This window comes from Crocodylus siamensis, chromosome 4 (assembly GCF_052110815.1).
Source record: "Crocodylus siamensis isolate JL-2025a chromosome 4, ASM5211081v1, whole genome shotgun sequence".
NCBI lineage: Eukaryota > Metazoa > Chordata > Crocodylia > Crocodylidae > Crocodylus > Crocodylus siamensis.
In genome coordinates, this window is record NC_143398.1 from 210,081,918 (window position 1) to 210,098,044 (window position 16,127).

At 44.9% G+C, this 16,127-nt stretch overlaps 1 long non-coding RNA gene and 1 pseudogene across 1 annotated transcript; both read left to right on the forward strand.

Annotated features, from left to right (window-relative positions):
• The first annotated feature begins 336 nt into the window (after window positions 1–336).
• Window positions 337–15,478, forward strand: LOC149867531 (uncharacterized). Its single transcript, XR_016441635.1, has 5 exons — window positions 337–457; window positions 2,606–2,801; window positions 8,626–8,838; window positions 14,065–14,438; window positions 15,340–15,478. It is a non-coding gene; the product is annotated as an uncharacterized LOC149867531 (long non-coding RNA).
• On the forward strand, window positions 3,537–5,908 carry LOC149867532 (uncharacterized; annotated as a pseudogene).
• Window positions 15,479–16,127: the final 649 nt, after the last annotated feature.

Here is a 16,127-nt window from a genome sequence, read left to right on the forward strand (position 1 = left end):
ATTCATGATGTTTACATCAAGCTGGAAATTGGTATTCAATTAATGTACAACACACTGTATGTATTAATTAAGAAAAACTACCTTAAATATGTTTATATATATGAGAAGGAAAAAAGTAAGTTTATTCAAACCTGCCTGGTATGTAAAGCAAACTGATTTGTGAGACAAAGAAAGCATTACCTGACTTTAGTCAACTGAATCACTTGTTTCTGGTCTCCATATTTTTCAAGTTTCTGGAACAAGTAAAACTCATGTTCTCAAATATCACTTTCCTTAATAGATTGGGGGAGCAAGTTTCCAGCTTTTCCTACTTCTAGTTGTTTTCTCAGCTTTGAGCAAGTTCATTGTGTCACTGAGCTACTTGAATGAAATGAAATTTAGAAAAGATTCCCTTTGCACCTTCAAGAAGAGACTTCCGATAGCAGGTTTTAAGAGCTTAGCCAATGACTTCTTTCAGGTCAGTGGTTTGACTCTAAAACATGAGCAAACAACAATGTACTTTTAAGTGTTATTTTATTTAATTAAATGATTAATAGAAACTAAATTGACATACTTTCACATTTTATTTCAAATAGGATTAGATTAAAAGAAAAGTGGATTTAAAGTAAATAAAATCACATCTGAATTTTTTACTCCTTGATTTTTTTATCTAGACTGTTTATGTTCTAAATATGTAGCTTTTATTATTCATCTTGATCTTTAATTATTAAAGTAATATAAAAATAAAGCAGTTTGTTACCCTAGCAATTCTTATTAAAACGACTTTGTTCATCTGTTTGTTTTTTTTATGTTTTTCCACTTTACTCTAAAGTTAACCATTGCTATCCTCTGAGATTGTTTAAATCCTGGCATCTATATGTTACAAGTAAAAATGTGTGGGGGAGGGAGGATGGAGGGGGCAGACAAACTTCTATGCTACAATGAAAGTATGAACAAACACTCAGTTTGCAGTGAGTTAAAAGGGAGAGGAATTTACTACAGAGGAACTGGCAGGCGGGAAATCTCTGTCTGCTCCTACCCTACTACAGTAAGTAAAATCTAAACTGAGACACTATGCCTATGCTTCATTAAGGGACTTCATTAAGCTACTTTGTGGTAAGACCCTGTTTCTGGATAAGTCACTGCAATTTCATTGTTTGAGCCCTAAGATAACCTACTTCCATGAGGCACCCAACACACTTTATAGTGACTATTCATTTCCATATTCAGTATGTTAGCTGCCTGAAGCAGAACCTGTTATCTTCCTCTCTGTTTTACATAGTTGTGGGATGCTTAATAAATGCATCCGGTGTCTGGCTTATCCCATCTTTTGTGAACTTATACGTGTGTGCGCGCGCACGCGCACACGTATGCAACATGAGTAAAGCAATATATAAAAATGAGGAATACACCTTTATACAGTATACAATATAATGATCTATGTTTTAGAAGTAAACGGAAATCAATCAGAACAGCAGTATGTATGTTGCTAGGCCTGGCATATATGTGTACTTCTTGAAACAGAGTTATTTGGGAAACCAGCTCTGCCTGTGTGGTCTCTCTTTACTGTTCTTGTTGTATGAAGAGCCAAAAAAGCCATGGGAAAGATTTTCAAAGGAATATTTAGACACCCAGCTCCCATGGGAGCAAAGGGGTTTGGCAGTCTAGTCACCTTTTACAAATGTTTTTTGTGCACTATAATCTCTGCACAGAAATTTCCCAGAAGTTTCTTGCCTTCAAAATTATGTACAAGAAAATCTTGGTACATGAGGTAAATGTGTATGTTTACTGGGTTTATTACAGAATCCCCAAAGACTGCTCAATCAGTACAGGCATGGGTGACTGAATATTGCAACGGCCATTGGCTTGTTCCACTGCCAGGGACAGACTATCCTTATTTGAAATGTTTGTTTTTATTTTGGAAAAGAGATTCATAGGAAAAAAGTTTTAAAACTGCAAGGAGGTCTATTAATTACATGTGATCACAGTGGCCTCGTATGAACTTCAGGGCCTGATATAGGAACATATGAATGGAAGGGGTCTGTAGGGCCAATAAATTAATTTCCCAAAGAGGTGCTGAACTGGAGTTGTGGGTATTTGGGATCTATGGAAAAAGGTCTTCATTTGTCACTGTATATTCTGTTTGGATGAGGTAGAACTCTTTAATCCCTTTGCACAGTATTTTTTAATGTCTATAAGATTTCTCATAAAATTAAATGATACTTTTGGATGTGAGCGCTATCTTAATATTAAAAAATATCGTACTTTCATGGCTCATTAGAATTTACAAGTCTTCTTAAATATTGCTTTCACAAAGCCACAACTAATGTGATTTATTTTCTTTTATATTAAATTATGTACTTGCTGTTAATGTATAACTAAAGATAAGTCTCCAAATGAAATTTTCAGTTTCTAATCAGATTGTCAGCTCTGGTTTCTAGTACTACTTCGAGAGATCTCTGGAAAATAAAACTTGCTGGGTTAAAGGTAGGCTGGCTGGGAGGGTTAACAAACAGAGAAGGATTTAACAAAATGCTTAATTCTCTTCCTCTCAGCACCAGTAATTCAGAGCATTACAAATTCACATTGCTCCCTGTTACATCCCATCTTATGTTTCCACATGCAGGATATAGCTGGAGGCATATGCAGTCTCCCTGTGCTGCAATGTCCCACTTCACACAGCTGAGAAGACTGAGTGAACATTCAAGAGATGATTTCAGTCCTTCCTAAAGATTTGGATTTGGATGAATTTTCATATCAAGTACTTTCTGTTTGCTGCAGGAATTCAAAGGAATGCCAAGAAATGGTCCTCTTAATGATAAGTAAGACTTATAATGAACTATAAAAGTTTTTCCTCATTAGACATTTTGCTATTAAGTAGGCTTTGGCACCACCCTTCAGGAGACATTTAAGGACTGTGAATCATAAGTAAAAGGAGGAATGTTTTCCAGCCCAAATTTAGGCCCCTATATGCAACAGAATGACATTCTCAACTAGGGTGATATGACACCCTGTGGAGTATTAGCACGGTTAGATATTCAAACCCCTAGATGTGATTCACAAAATGAAACAAGATATCTTTAATTGGTTTTGGCGTTATGGATTCCTATCTGGACTAATGCTATCTTTCTCAGTTCTTTGCAACAGAAGCATTGCTCTACTATTTTTTCTGTATTATAAACTAAGTGAAAGCTAAAAGCTGGCATTTTCCGAAGGGGGCCTAGAGTCTAATGATGGATGCCTTAAGCCAAGAAAGGTTGAGAACTACTAGCTTAAGCCATGCCCTCTATCATAAGTATTTTTATGGCCTTAGACAGCTCCCTAGTCAGTGTAAACCCTTTTCCAAGATGCCTAACTCCCCATGTACTACGTAGGGAGCCTAGGCATCTAGCTGAGACCTCTGAATTCTCTTCTGGAATCAAGGCACCTAAATATTACTAGTTTTAATACCCAGCATTAGGAGCCTAAGTTTATTCATCCATCTAGCCCTAAAGCCTTTACCTCCAGTGGAGAGAGAGAAGTTTCCTACAGTGTTTGTTTTATTAGAATAGGTAAACATGATGTAAGTTGAATGCATTGCCAGTACTTCAAACAATTCCTAAGTACCACATGTGGATCTTTTATGGTATTTACTTTTGATGATTATTCTGAAATCCTAAGTATTTACAAAGTTACATTTTTTTCACGGTGTACTGCTTGAGTTATATATGAATGCTTACAATTTGTAACTTCAGGATATTAATATAATTTATTAATAACTTGTTTTGCTTCTGAATTCATTTGTTGAAAACTGCATCTTATCTATGCTTTGTTGTAACAACTTGTGACTGAACTGGTTATGCTTCTGAAAGTGTAGACAAAACATTTTAAAAACATAATTAGCATTGCAATTGGATACTGCAGGGCATATGCACCGCTGAGCAATGGTATTATCTTAAATTACTCATGGCTCTGCATCATTTAAAGCTTCCTAATGTTTTTATGTGAGGAGTTGTTCTGTAGCAGCACCACCCTACTAATTAACTGATTCCCAAATACATTGTTTCATGTTCATGTTAATATAACCTGTAAATCATAGCTTTCAACCTGGTAAAATGTTTATCCTGGTACTCCCAGCACCAAAAAGATTACGTGAATCGAAAATAATGCTAGCAATTATAAATGCATGGTTTAACAAATCCCATATTAATCATCATGGAACTTATTACATTACTCCAGAATATGTCCCAACAAGACAAAAGATCACAAAATATGTAAATGTCTGCAATATACATGTTAAGAAAAGGAGAAATAAAGAAGAAAATAAATATTAAGGGCCTTCTCCTGCATTCATTACTCCTTTGTGCAAGTGTGGTTACTGTGACAAGCCACTTCAGTAGAACTAAAATTAGTAAGTACTTAACCCCGTAGTAAGTGTTTGCATGGTAAGGCTGCTGTATTATATCATATGCTGAAAGAATAAATTCGTCCATGAAATAAAAGCATTAAAAGGCAGCCTGTCAATGACGTTATTTTAAAAACAGGGATTTCTTTTTTCACTGGGGTGAAATACAGTTTTGTGCAGATAACCAGCCCAAAGACTATCTACCACATAACTAAAAGCTACTAAAACTTAGTTTTATGAGGTCAATAAAAAACTAATAGGAAATGATGCTAATGTACATGTATTATAGTATAAATGAATCAATCATTGCATACTTTTCTAAGTAGTCCCCCTGTTCTTCTGCCATTGTCTCACTAAGGCTGTTATTCTAGCCCAGGGGTCTCAACATTTTTAGTTTAAAGGCACCTGTTCCCTAATTTTTCTTAATTCAGTAGTGCTTCATTTCAAAATCTAATTTCACTTGGGTTTTTTTTCACTATGGAAATAACAGAGCAATTCTTCTCTTACAAAGAATGCACAAGGCCACAGCATGTCAGAATATATTTGACACTATGGATTTCTATTTGAAATCTCATGTATGAAACCACAAACCACATGCGGTAAATGTTAAAACATGTGGTGCGCTGCTAATTTCCAGCGTGGAGTCAACATGCTACCAGGACTTCCCAGTAGTAAAAAAGAAGCACCAGAAAAAATAACGGCACAAAACCTGCAAAAAAATGTGTGTGCTGGGACAAATGGAGGCCTGGTCCTCCAGCTTGATGCTCTGGCTGCCAGCCAGGTGTCTTTAATGCTGTTTGTGCCCCTGCTGCTCTACAAACAGCACATCTGCTAGGGGAGAGGCCACTGTCCAGTGCGTTGAAGCCACCCGCCCTCTCTCAGGCACTCCAGGGGCCATCCAGATGCACTGCCTGTGCTGGGAGCAATGCACATGCTGGGACAGTATCCAGGAAGAGCTGCTCCTGACAGAGCGGACATGCCTCAGGAGGACAAAGCATACTGCCAGCAGGTCCTGGCCAAGTTCTGCCCCTCTTGCCATGACCAGGCCCTTGTTCTGGAGGAGAGGTGGACCAGGAGGGTGGCCCTACAGCAGCTGGTTACAGAGATAAGAGAGAAGTGAAAGCTGGTCTGGGACGCCTATGAGGAGCTGAAGCAACTGCAGGCCTCTGCTGTCCAGGAGGAGCACAGGGTGTTGCAGCAGCTCCTGGCTGCTATCCCCACCCCAGCCACTTCTGCTGCTGTGCCCCAGCTGAGGCCAGCCTCTGCACAGGTGCCTGGCCACCACAGCTAGCCCATGGCACCCACCAGGGGCAGGGCCCAGCTAGGAGCATTTTGCCTGGCTGGTGGTTCAGCTGGCACTCCAGCAGGGCCCACAGGCCCACCGCAGCCACAGAGTGCCACTCCTGCCTCTCCACTTCCTGGTCTGAGGCATTTGCTTCTGAGAAGGCACACCTGCCCTTCTCCCCAGAGCAGCCAGGGCCCCGGCCATGTTGGCATGGCCCCCATAGGGTGGTGGCACACAGGGCTAAGGGACCACCAACTTGATTCCTCCCTGTGCCTCCTCACCTGTTTTTCCCCTGCCCCTAAGCACCCTCTCTCTTCCCCTTGGTGCTTGTGTAAATAGTTGCCATTTATTTCTGATTTGGAATGGGTTTGTGAAGCAGGGTAGGGGGATAGAGGGGTTGTGGAGGGTCTCGTCTGGGGTACTTTTGGAATGTGGAGCTATTGGTTTTGGGGAAGTTTTGGGGAGAGGGAATAAAGTTTCTTTTGTTTTCACAACAACCACACCACCTAAGTTGTTGCAGCCCTGGCCATGGGCAGGGATGGAAGCCCCTGGGCTGGCGGTTTTCCCAGATGTATCCTCTTTTTTAGCACCTTCTGCTGCATTGGAGTGGGTTTTTAAAATAAGAGCAAATGGCCAGGTTTTTTGCTCTTCCTCTGCTCTCCCAGGATTGCTCCATGGGACTGGGAGCAGTGGGCAAGGTGATTGGCTGTTGGGGGTCATGACAAGCCAGAGAGAGAGAGAGAGAGAGAGAGAGAGATGTGTGTGTGTGTGTGTGTGTGAGAGAGAGAGAGAGAGAGAGAGAGAGAGAGAGAGAGAGAGAGAGCTGGCTGGTGTGCTGCTTGGGCAGCAGGGCTGGGGGGACGGGGGCTGCAGGTCCAGAGTGCGAAGCTCTCTGCGGCAGCTCTGCAGGGCAGGAGGTTGTGGTTTAGGAGTGAGGGGTCTGACAGGGCTGGAGGCAGGGGGCTGTAGTTCAGGAGTGAGGGGCATCAGGATCACGGGGGGGGGCAAGGGCTTAGGCAGAGGCAGGACATGGGCATATCGCTCCCCCCACAAATATATGCCCCTCCCCCCCACCTCCTCTCCCCTTCCTCTCCCAAGTGTCCTCTTTTTTAATGCTGGAAATATGGTGACCCTAAGTGGGTGGGCCTGCAGATGGATGCTGATGGCCTTACACACTCTGGCTCCCACATGCTACCATCAGAAAGGGTGGTTCTTACCTGCAACAATGTCCCTGGCTGGTCAGCTCTGCTACTACTGCCATTGGATGTACTGTGATGCACACATGGCTGGATGCAATCTAAGGCCGCAGGTCTGAGGGGATGGGCTGTAGCAGATGGCAGCAGGTTTCAGCAAGGTGGCAATCCCCACTGCCAGACTGCTGCAGTGGGTACAGGGTGCAGGGTCCCCTCTAGGTCAGGGCTGCCATGGCAGTCCAGCTGGCACAGGGGGGCTAGTATTCCTAGACACCAACTGGCTGGGCCTGAGAAGCTCCTAAGAGCAGGTGGCCCTGCACACCAGGCCACCATTTTAAAATTTCTGCTGACCTAAGGAATGTCAGTATTGTCACTATTTTTGAAAAAGCAGTTTATATTGCTGGGGCAAGCACAGGTGCTGGCCCCAGCCTTCAGCTCCCCCTGGCTGAAGAGTCAGGAAGAGCTGGGCTAGGGCAAATTGCCCAAAGTGGCACAGTTTGTCACATGACAAAGCACACGTTCAGGTGCATGGGCTGTGGCACAAATTACCAGCACTATTTATGCCACTACAAGTGCATACCAGTGCGTGTGTGAACATGGCTTCTTTGTTTTTCTTGTAAATTGTGTAGGGCTTTGCACATCTAATAGTGCTAATGTGACAGGCTGGCTGGCAGTGACCTAGCCCAGGGGTTTTGAAAGGGCAAAAGATGATTGGAGAACTTGGGATTCCCTTTCCACACCAGTCAGGCCCCAGAGACTCCCCGCCCCCCGTGTCCCAATTGGCCCCTTGGAGACCCAATGGCCCGGGAGGGGAATAAAAGGGGCAGCATGGGCTGACTCAGGAGAGAGACAACAAGGAAGGAGCTTCACAGAGCTGAGCCAGGAGCAGATCACCAGAAGAGCCTGAAAGAGCAGGACCTGCAGGCAGCAGTGGGACCCTCAGCAGCACCGTGTGCAGCTGGTAGGAGAGGTTCCCCACTGGGCTCCCCTATGAGAAGCTGCAGCCAGCAGGAGAGGCTTCAGCCCCTGCTCCAGCCAGGATCTGAGCAATGACCTGAGGGGTTCCCAGCTCTGCTTCCAGCTCCCCCAGAGGCCAGGCAGCTTAATGTAAGGCCAGGCTCTGGGAAGAGCCAAACTGCTAGCTGGTGGTGGCTGTGTGGCAGCATTTCTGCCTACTGTGTAGGAGTTCTGGGTTCAAGTCTCATTTGGGGTGAGTAAGATACAAAAAGCATCTCTTCTTTCAGTGGAAAGGGGCCATAGTGTTTTCTCCCCTTCCAGGTACCAAGGCCCTATGTTTCCTTGTCATTTGACATTTTGCATTTTGTGCCCTTTGTATATTTCACCAGCCCATATTGTTTGATCTGCTGTTTGAATTTTATATTTTGTTAACCCTATTTTGTCAATGATTGTAAGTGTCTAACCTTTGTTGAATCCTGCCCCCTTGGGGCATTGTAGTGTCCAGTATACCCTCTGATTTATGTCTGTTATGTTCCCAGTATTAAAAGGTATATGCCCCCATTGGTGGTCTGGCTCTGATCTATATGGGAGGAGAGTCCCTGCACCTCCCACAGTGCATGTGCACCTGCTTTGATCCCTTCAATTAGAGAGGGGCCTAGGTTACACTAATGTTGCATGGTAACTAACAGCACCCTTAAAAGAATCTCACTACACCCCCTGGTGCCCCAGTATCCTGGCTGAGAATACTATTCTAGTCAAATAAAATTTTGGATGCTCCTCAAACCCCTTGAACTTCATTTTACACTTGAATCTTCTTTCTTCCAAAGGCTTCCTTCAGAGGAACAAACAGCTGGCAGTTACTTGGAACACAGTCAGGCTTGCAAGTGTGATCTCAGGGAGGACCGCAGTTCCAAGGTTTTTGCTGGTTTCCGTGGTCATGTGAGCAGTATGCAGAAAAGAATTCTTGTAAAGGAGCAGTGCTTCTTTCAGTAGCACTTCACAATGCCACCTTTGAGTGCCTAACAACAAATTCTCACTGGGTAAGTTGTGATAATATTCTCTGTCCCTTGCCCAAGAACTCTAAAACAAGGAAGCTATTAATGTCCCAGTAACATGTTAGAGGAGGATTTCATTGCCATTCTTGTCTTTTGTAATGAAGGAAAAAAAAAGCCAGATCAGAGAATTAAATTCTTCCTTGGTACAAACAAGGACCTGTCATTTATTATAACCAGGGCCAGCCTTAGGGGAAATGGCACCTTGGGCAAACTTGTATTTTGGAATCCTTTCTTTGAGTTTAAGTATGTACTACTAGTAGCAGAAATAAAGTAGTTTTCAAAATAAAGTCCCAGGGGGAGATGCTGGGCTGGGTTGGGAGACTTGTGTCGGGGAGCACTGCTGCTGCTGTACAGGAGCAAGGTGGATGGACTGGAGCAGGCACCACCCCACCTGCATGTGCCCAGCTGGCTTCTCCTGAACAACAGCTGACAGTGGGTATGCAGGCTGGGCTGGGTGCTACTCCTCCTGCCTCGGGCAGGGATTAACTAGGGCAGGATAGGGAGAAAGTGTTGGCTGCTCGTGTGTGTGTGTGCACATGTGCATGTGTGTGGCACCCCTGACAACAGCGCCTGGGTGGTTACCCACCTGTAAGTTCAGCCCTGTTTATAACTGTGAGTGAAATACAGGAGATGGCAGCAAAGCCATCAGTCACCATGTTCCTAGTACTGGTATTCAAACAAGAAGTACCACATGCAGAGTATATTGATAGTCATATTTCCTGTGTTATAATATCAGATGTCCTATTATTTTCTGGTCCTCTTACATAAAAAGATTTTATGGCCTGATTTCTGATTGGTGCAAACTCTTACATAGCCACACTTACGGCAATGAGACTTGATTGAAAACACATGTGAACCACATCTGTACAGGTCTAACTGAAGAATGAAGTCTCCATTTTAATATAAATGTCAAATAATATTCTTCTGTTAAATTGATGACTTGCTGTAGCTTTGTTTCTATGGATTTGTCCAGGTCAAATCTGGACTCTTCACTTTTGCTTTGCATAGGAGTAGCCATACCAATCCTTGTTATACACCTTCTCACCTTAAAAATCAAGTATGAACAGCCCTCTGAGAACTAGATCCTGATCCCGTAGTTGGTTGCACCAAATGTTAATGAGCTTCTTTGCTGGGTTCTGCCAAAAATATTGTTAAAAATGTAACATCATTGCCCTTATGTGTGCACAACAAAAGAAGAATAACACTGTCTAATTCTGCATGGGTGCAGGTTACCAGTAAGAAAGCTACTAGTGCAGGTTGCCAGTAAAACCTACATCACATTTTGAACCTATGCACTTTAAAAGGACAAAGCTAATGATAAATATTATGGTAATAATAGTCTGCCAACCACTGCAGCTGCAGAAAAATACCCCAGATGCCAATCCCAATGATGATGTTTTTGCTTCAGTTTAACTAACCTTGCAGGAAGTGGCATAACAAGGTGGCTGGGTACCTGGGGCTGCTGCCACTCACGGAGGCAGAAATGACTTCCAGTTGCCATCACTGCTGCCAGAATGCTTGTACAGATGCGGTGACAGCCCCTCTTTTTTTTCTGCCATGGTCCCCCACTCTGTCCCTGCAAGTGAGCACTCAGGAGGTTTGCCCCTAGTTACTCCAATAGTTATATGAGTTTATTGCTCCTGGATGCTACATTTACACATGTGGAAAGGACCACAGCATGTTGAGCTGGGCTGGAGGAGCCCTGGCTAGTAGCCCTCTCATTGCAGCACCTTTGTGCCCCAGCCAGCTCCATCAGCATGTATGTGTGAGTTGTGGCACATCAAATAATGCTGCCATAGCATAGTACTTGTATTTACAAATACTAACCTACTGTGGATGTAATTAGTTTCCTGTGGCCTAATAGGGCCGCATGTGTAGATGCTGCCACTGCTGCAGTGGGGGAGGTAGCAGGGGGAGCAGGCAGTGGTGAAGTAAGTAGTGGGGGAATCAAGCAGAAAGAGGAAGGGGATAGGCAGCAGCTGCAGCTCTGACCCTGACCTTGGGTCAGGCAGGAGTTGGAGCTGCAGCAGCTGCCAGTCCAACCCCACTACATTGTACTTGAGCCCAAGACAAGGGGCATTATTCTCTGTATTAAATGAGGAAAAAAAACTCTTGTCTTGGTTTTGAGTAACTATGGTAATAATATACTAGCCACTTTATAGAAATATTCTGAAGCTTAACTGCTTGGTAAATTGTTTTGAACTCTACAGAAAAGTGGACTGTTACAAAGGATGTGGTCATCATGGGTGACCTGAACTTTCCAGACATCTCCTGGGAAGAGCAGTCAGCCTGGTCTGACTGCTCACATAGGTTCCTAGCCAGAATGCAGGACCTCCATCTAACCCAGGAGGTGCACAGCCCCACCAGGGGAGACACCTTGATGGACCTGGTGCTGGCCACCGGCGACGACCTGGTGAGGGGGCTGCAGGTGCTCAACCACCTGGGCAAGAGCAATCATCGCCTGCTGGAATTCACCATCTGGTGCAAGGTGGCAAAGACCTACAGCAAGACAGCAGCCCTAGATTTCAGGAGGGCAGACTTCAAGGAGATAAGGAGAGCAGTTGGGGAAGTACTGAGGTCCTGGAGGGAGGGGAGGGGAGGGGAGCCAGGTGTCCAAGAAGAACGGTCGCTCCTTAAGGAGACGATCCTCCAAGCCCAAAGGGAGGTAAATCCCAACATGGATAAAAGGGGGCAGGAGGGTGCAAAAGCCCCCATGGCTCACCAAAAGTATCCGGGAATGTCTCCTAGCTAAAAGGGAGGCATACACCCAATGGAAGGGAGGGGAGGATTATACTGCGGTTGCTCAGGGATCCAGGGGGGCAGTAAGGAAGGACAAAGCAGAGATGGAACTGGGACTAGCTTTCCGGATCAAGGACAACAAGAAGTCCTTTTTTAAATACATAGGGGGCAAAAAGAAGGTTCCAGGTAATGTAGGGCCCCTGCAGAACACACTAGGAAATTTGGTCGTCACATCAGACGACAAAGCTAACATATTTAATGATTTATGTGCCTCCATTTTCCTGAGCAGGGACCAGAACAGCCACCCCACTCTAGCCCCCCCTCAGGCCCTAGAGGAGGCGCACTTAGGCCAAGGGTTAGTGAGAAACTTCTGGAAAGACTGGATGTATTCCAATCAGCTGACCCAGACGATCTCCACCCTAGAGTACTGAGGGAATTAGCTGAGGTCATTGTGGGACCCCTGGCATGGCTTTACGAGCACTCATAATGCTCTGGTGTGGTGCCAGAGAACTGGAAGAGGACCAATGTGGTTCCCATCTTCAAAAAGGGGAGGAAGGAGGACCCGGGAAACTATAGGCCAGTTAGTCTTACCTCGATCCTGGGCAAGCTTTTTGAGAAAATTATTCTGGTACATGTCCATGAAGGGCCAGGAGGGGAGATTATGCTTAGGGGCAACCAACACGGGTTCATTAGTGGCAGGTCCTGTCAGACCAACCTGGTGGCCTTCTACGACCAAGTCACCAAATCCTTAGATGCAGGGGTAGCAGTGGACATAGTCTTTCTGGACTTTTGGAAGGCCTTCGACACTGTCTCTCACCCCGTTCTCATTAAGAAACTGGGGGACTGTGATGTTGACACCTCCAACGTCAAATGGGTCGCCAACTGGCTGGAGGGCCACACCCAGAGAGTGGTGGTGGATGGGTCATTTTCAACTTGGAGGGATGTGGGCAGTGGGGTTCTGCAGGGCTCGGTCCTCGGGCCCGCACTGTTCAACATCTTCATCAGTGACTTGGACAAGGGGGTAAAAAGCACCCTGTTCAAATTTGCTGATGACACCAAGATGTGGGGGGATGTGGGCATGCTAGAAGGGAGGAATAGGCTGCAATCAGACCTAGACAGGTTACAGGGGTGAGCGGATGAGAACAGGATGGGATTCAACGCTGACAAGTGCCAGGTGATGCACCTGGGGAGGAAGAACCAGCACCATACCTACAGGCTGGGGAACTCCCTTCTCATCAGTGCAGAGGCTGAAAAGGATCTTGGAGTCATCACTGATGCCAAGATGAACATGGGCTGGCAGTGTGGGGATGCAGTCAGGAAGGCCAACCGCACCTTGTCATGCATCCACAGATACATCTCAAGCAGATCCAAGGAGGTGATCCTCCCCCTCTATGTGGCACTGGTCAGGCAGCAGCTGGAGTACTGTGTCCAGTTCTGGGCGCCGCACTTCAAGAGGGTTGTGGACAACATGGAGAGGGTCCAGAGGAGGGCCACTCGTATGATCAGGAGGCAACAGGGCAGGCCCTACGAGGAGAGGCTACAGGACCTGAACCTATTCAGCCTCCACAAGAGAAGGCAGAGGGGGGATCTAGTGGCCTGTTACAAACTAGTCAGAGTGGACCAGGAGGCATTGAGGGAGTCTCTGTTCCCCCGAGCACTACCAGGAGTGACCAGGAATAACGGTCACAAGCTGGCAGAGGGGAGATTTAGGCTAGACATCAGCAGGCACTACTTCACTGTCAGGGCAGCTAGGATCTGGAACCAACTTCCAAGCGAAGTGGTGCAGGCTCCTACCCTGGGGGTGTTGAAGAGGAGACTGGATGAACACCTTGCTGGGATCGTTTGACCCCAGTACTGTTTCCTGCCATGGCAGGGGGTGGGACTCGATGATCTGCTCAGGTCCCTTCCAACCCTACAGACTATGAAACTGTGTGTCCGGACCAAATTTTAGGTGTATGCTGGTAACACAAGAGTTAAGTTTGATCATGCGCAGACAAGCCGACGAGGCCTGTGGAAAATTCCACAGGGTGCCCAGCATGTGCCCCTGGTGTGACCTCAGGGCTTGTCAATCAAATCTGACCTAGTTTCTGACAAGGCTGTGCTCAAATCTGCCAACTATCTGGCTTGTCAGTCAAATGCTTATTACTGTGAACATGCTCAACTCTGAAGAGCATGATGTAATTAGACTAGAAATTACTAAGAACAAAGCAGCCTGATTGGCTACCTGGTTGCCTTAAAAGACTTGTAAGCCCCTCACCCTGGTGGGGAGAGACCGGAGTGACAGGGAAGAGACTCAACCTGAGAATAGAGGGTGCCTTGGTAGGGACTGTCTCACAGGGAGAGATCGACCGGATCCTGAGAGCAGAGGCTGCGGCTGCAGGGACTGCTCCTCAGGAGGGCCTTAGGCCCACCGGTCCCCTTACCGTGCGGTTTCCAAAATTCGTTCTTCATTGATTTTTTGATCTGATTTAGTGTATTGATCTTCCCGCTACCGACCTTGCTTCTGGCATCTGACTGACCACGATCCTGATTAACCTGCTCAACCAACGGCTACGACATCACTACATCCTTCGGCATCGACCTCGGCATCGGCATCACCGTCGACTACTCATTCATCCACATTGGACTGGCGTCACATTGTTCTTCGTGTTACAGTTCTGTTGTTTGTTATCTCAGTCAATAAGCTGTTGACCAGTCCTGGGACTATCAGGTCGGGCAGCTGCACCTATCCTTTGGGGTAGAAAGCAAGGGCTCGGCTCGAGAACCCCGTGGACCAACAGACTCCCTTGTTCATACGTTATTATTTTACTGTAACAAGCAAGTTCCTCTGCCTACGCTCCAAAAGCGTAAGTAAATAAATCAACTTTATTTGAAACCGCACAAGTCCTGTACCGCTCAGACTCCTTGCCGCTAATCCTGCCTGTTTCGTTCCGACCCGCTCGGCCCACCGTGACCTTGGGGCCCTGTTCCCCAACACTATGAAGCATTTATGTAAGAGTGTATGAATGCCATGTTCTTCAGCTCACCTAATAACACAGTAAAAGTTCAATGAGCAAAAAGAACCTATCCCTGCGTTCACAGTACTGCATTCAGTGGCTGAATGCATTAATCTCCATGCTCTCCCAAACCCCACCTAGATACTGGAATGCAAATACAGTAAAAAGCAACAACTATTGATTGGGATGCTATGTAAGCTTACTGAGTGCTCCATAGGAAAAATACATATTGGTTTTACAGGATCTGACAAGAGTCATAAAATTGTCCAGTGTTCTAGCCCTTATGTTGTCACATGAAAACTTGTGCATAAGCAATGCTAATGGAAGAAGACAGCTTAGCTTCCCACCTAATTTACGTATGCACCATAAAATTAATTTAATGAGGGAAAAACCCTTCTACAGCACATACTCCACTCCTCTATTGCACAATGCTCTTCAAAACAGCTACCATGCTATCTGAATCATTTTCTGTACACAAAACTATAATAAGAGAAGATTAAAGTTTCATGATTAAACATCTCCAAATCAGGAAATGCCATCATTAAAGTGATGCATACAAATGAGTGAAGTTCTAACTCACCTTTTCTCACTTTGTGAAAGGGATACAGTAAATATTATAATATGTATCCCTTTCTTTTCTCTTGCGTTTTATTCAATTTTTAAATAGCACAAACCACTGGCAATAATAGATAAAATGTACATGGTATTTTACATTTCTACAGCATCTTTCATTTAAATTGTTTACCTACAGAATCTCTGGACTGCAGCAAGCTCTGTGGTGGAGGCCAGCAACCACCAGCTAACTGCCTAATGGAGAGGTGAAGGTGTGGAGATTTTCCCAAAGACTTCTGGATAAATGCTTACTGTTACAGAAGATGGCACAGATGTTAGTGCTTATTCAGAACCTAAAGACCTTCTTTTTATTAATTTAATGTCTCATATGAAAAATCCACATTCAGTAGGTTGGCTGGAACTCAGCGTACTCACCTTATTAGAAAGACGTACTTTTTTTTTAAAATACAAACTGGAATTTCATGGTTATGCTAACAACTGTCAGCCTGGATAACACACGGGAATATTGGAATATAGTGTCACATAATACTTTATGAGTACACTAGGCCAGCATTTGTCACCTGGGCTAATGTTTCTAGGTAAATGATTAATCATGTTACCTCTGAGTATGGACAAAGAAAGAAATCATGATAACTATGCAATTAATTCTCTGGCACATTAATAAAAAATCAAACAATACCTTCCCAAATCAGTTTGAGATCATGGGAGGACTTTTCTTAGAATAACTGCTTTACAGTAAAAGAAAATATCAATGGCCTACTTTTTAGTATTTTCTGGTTTGGGGGCATGGCCCTCCTCCTTGGATCTCTTTAGCATACTTTAATAACTCTTGCTGCAGCAGGACACTGACTGCTGTTGTTCCACTGCTTTACCTGTAGTTGGTCAGAGTGCTGTGCCTTGTGGTTGGGTGATAGGGTTGTATATTTTTAGTATTAGCTTACATAATGATCTGTATGGAATGCTTTG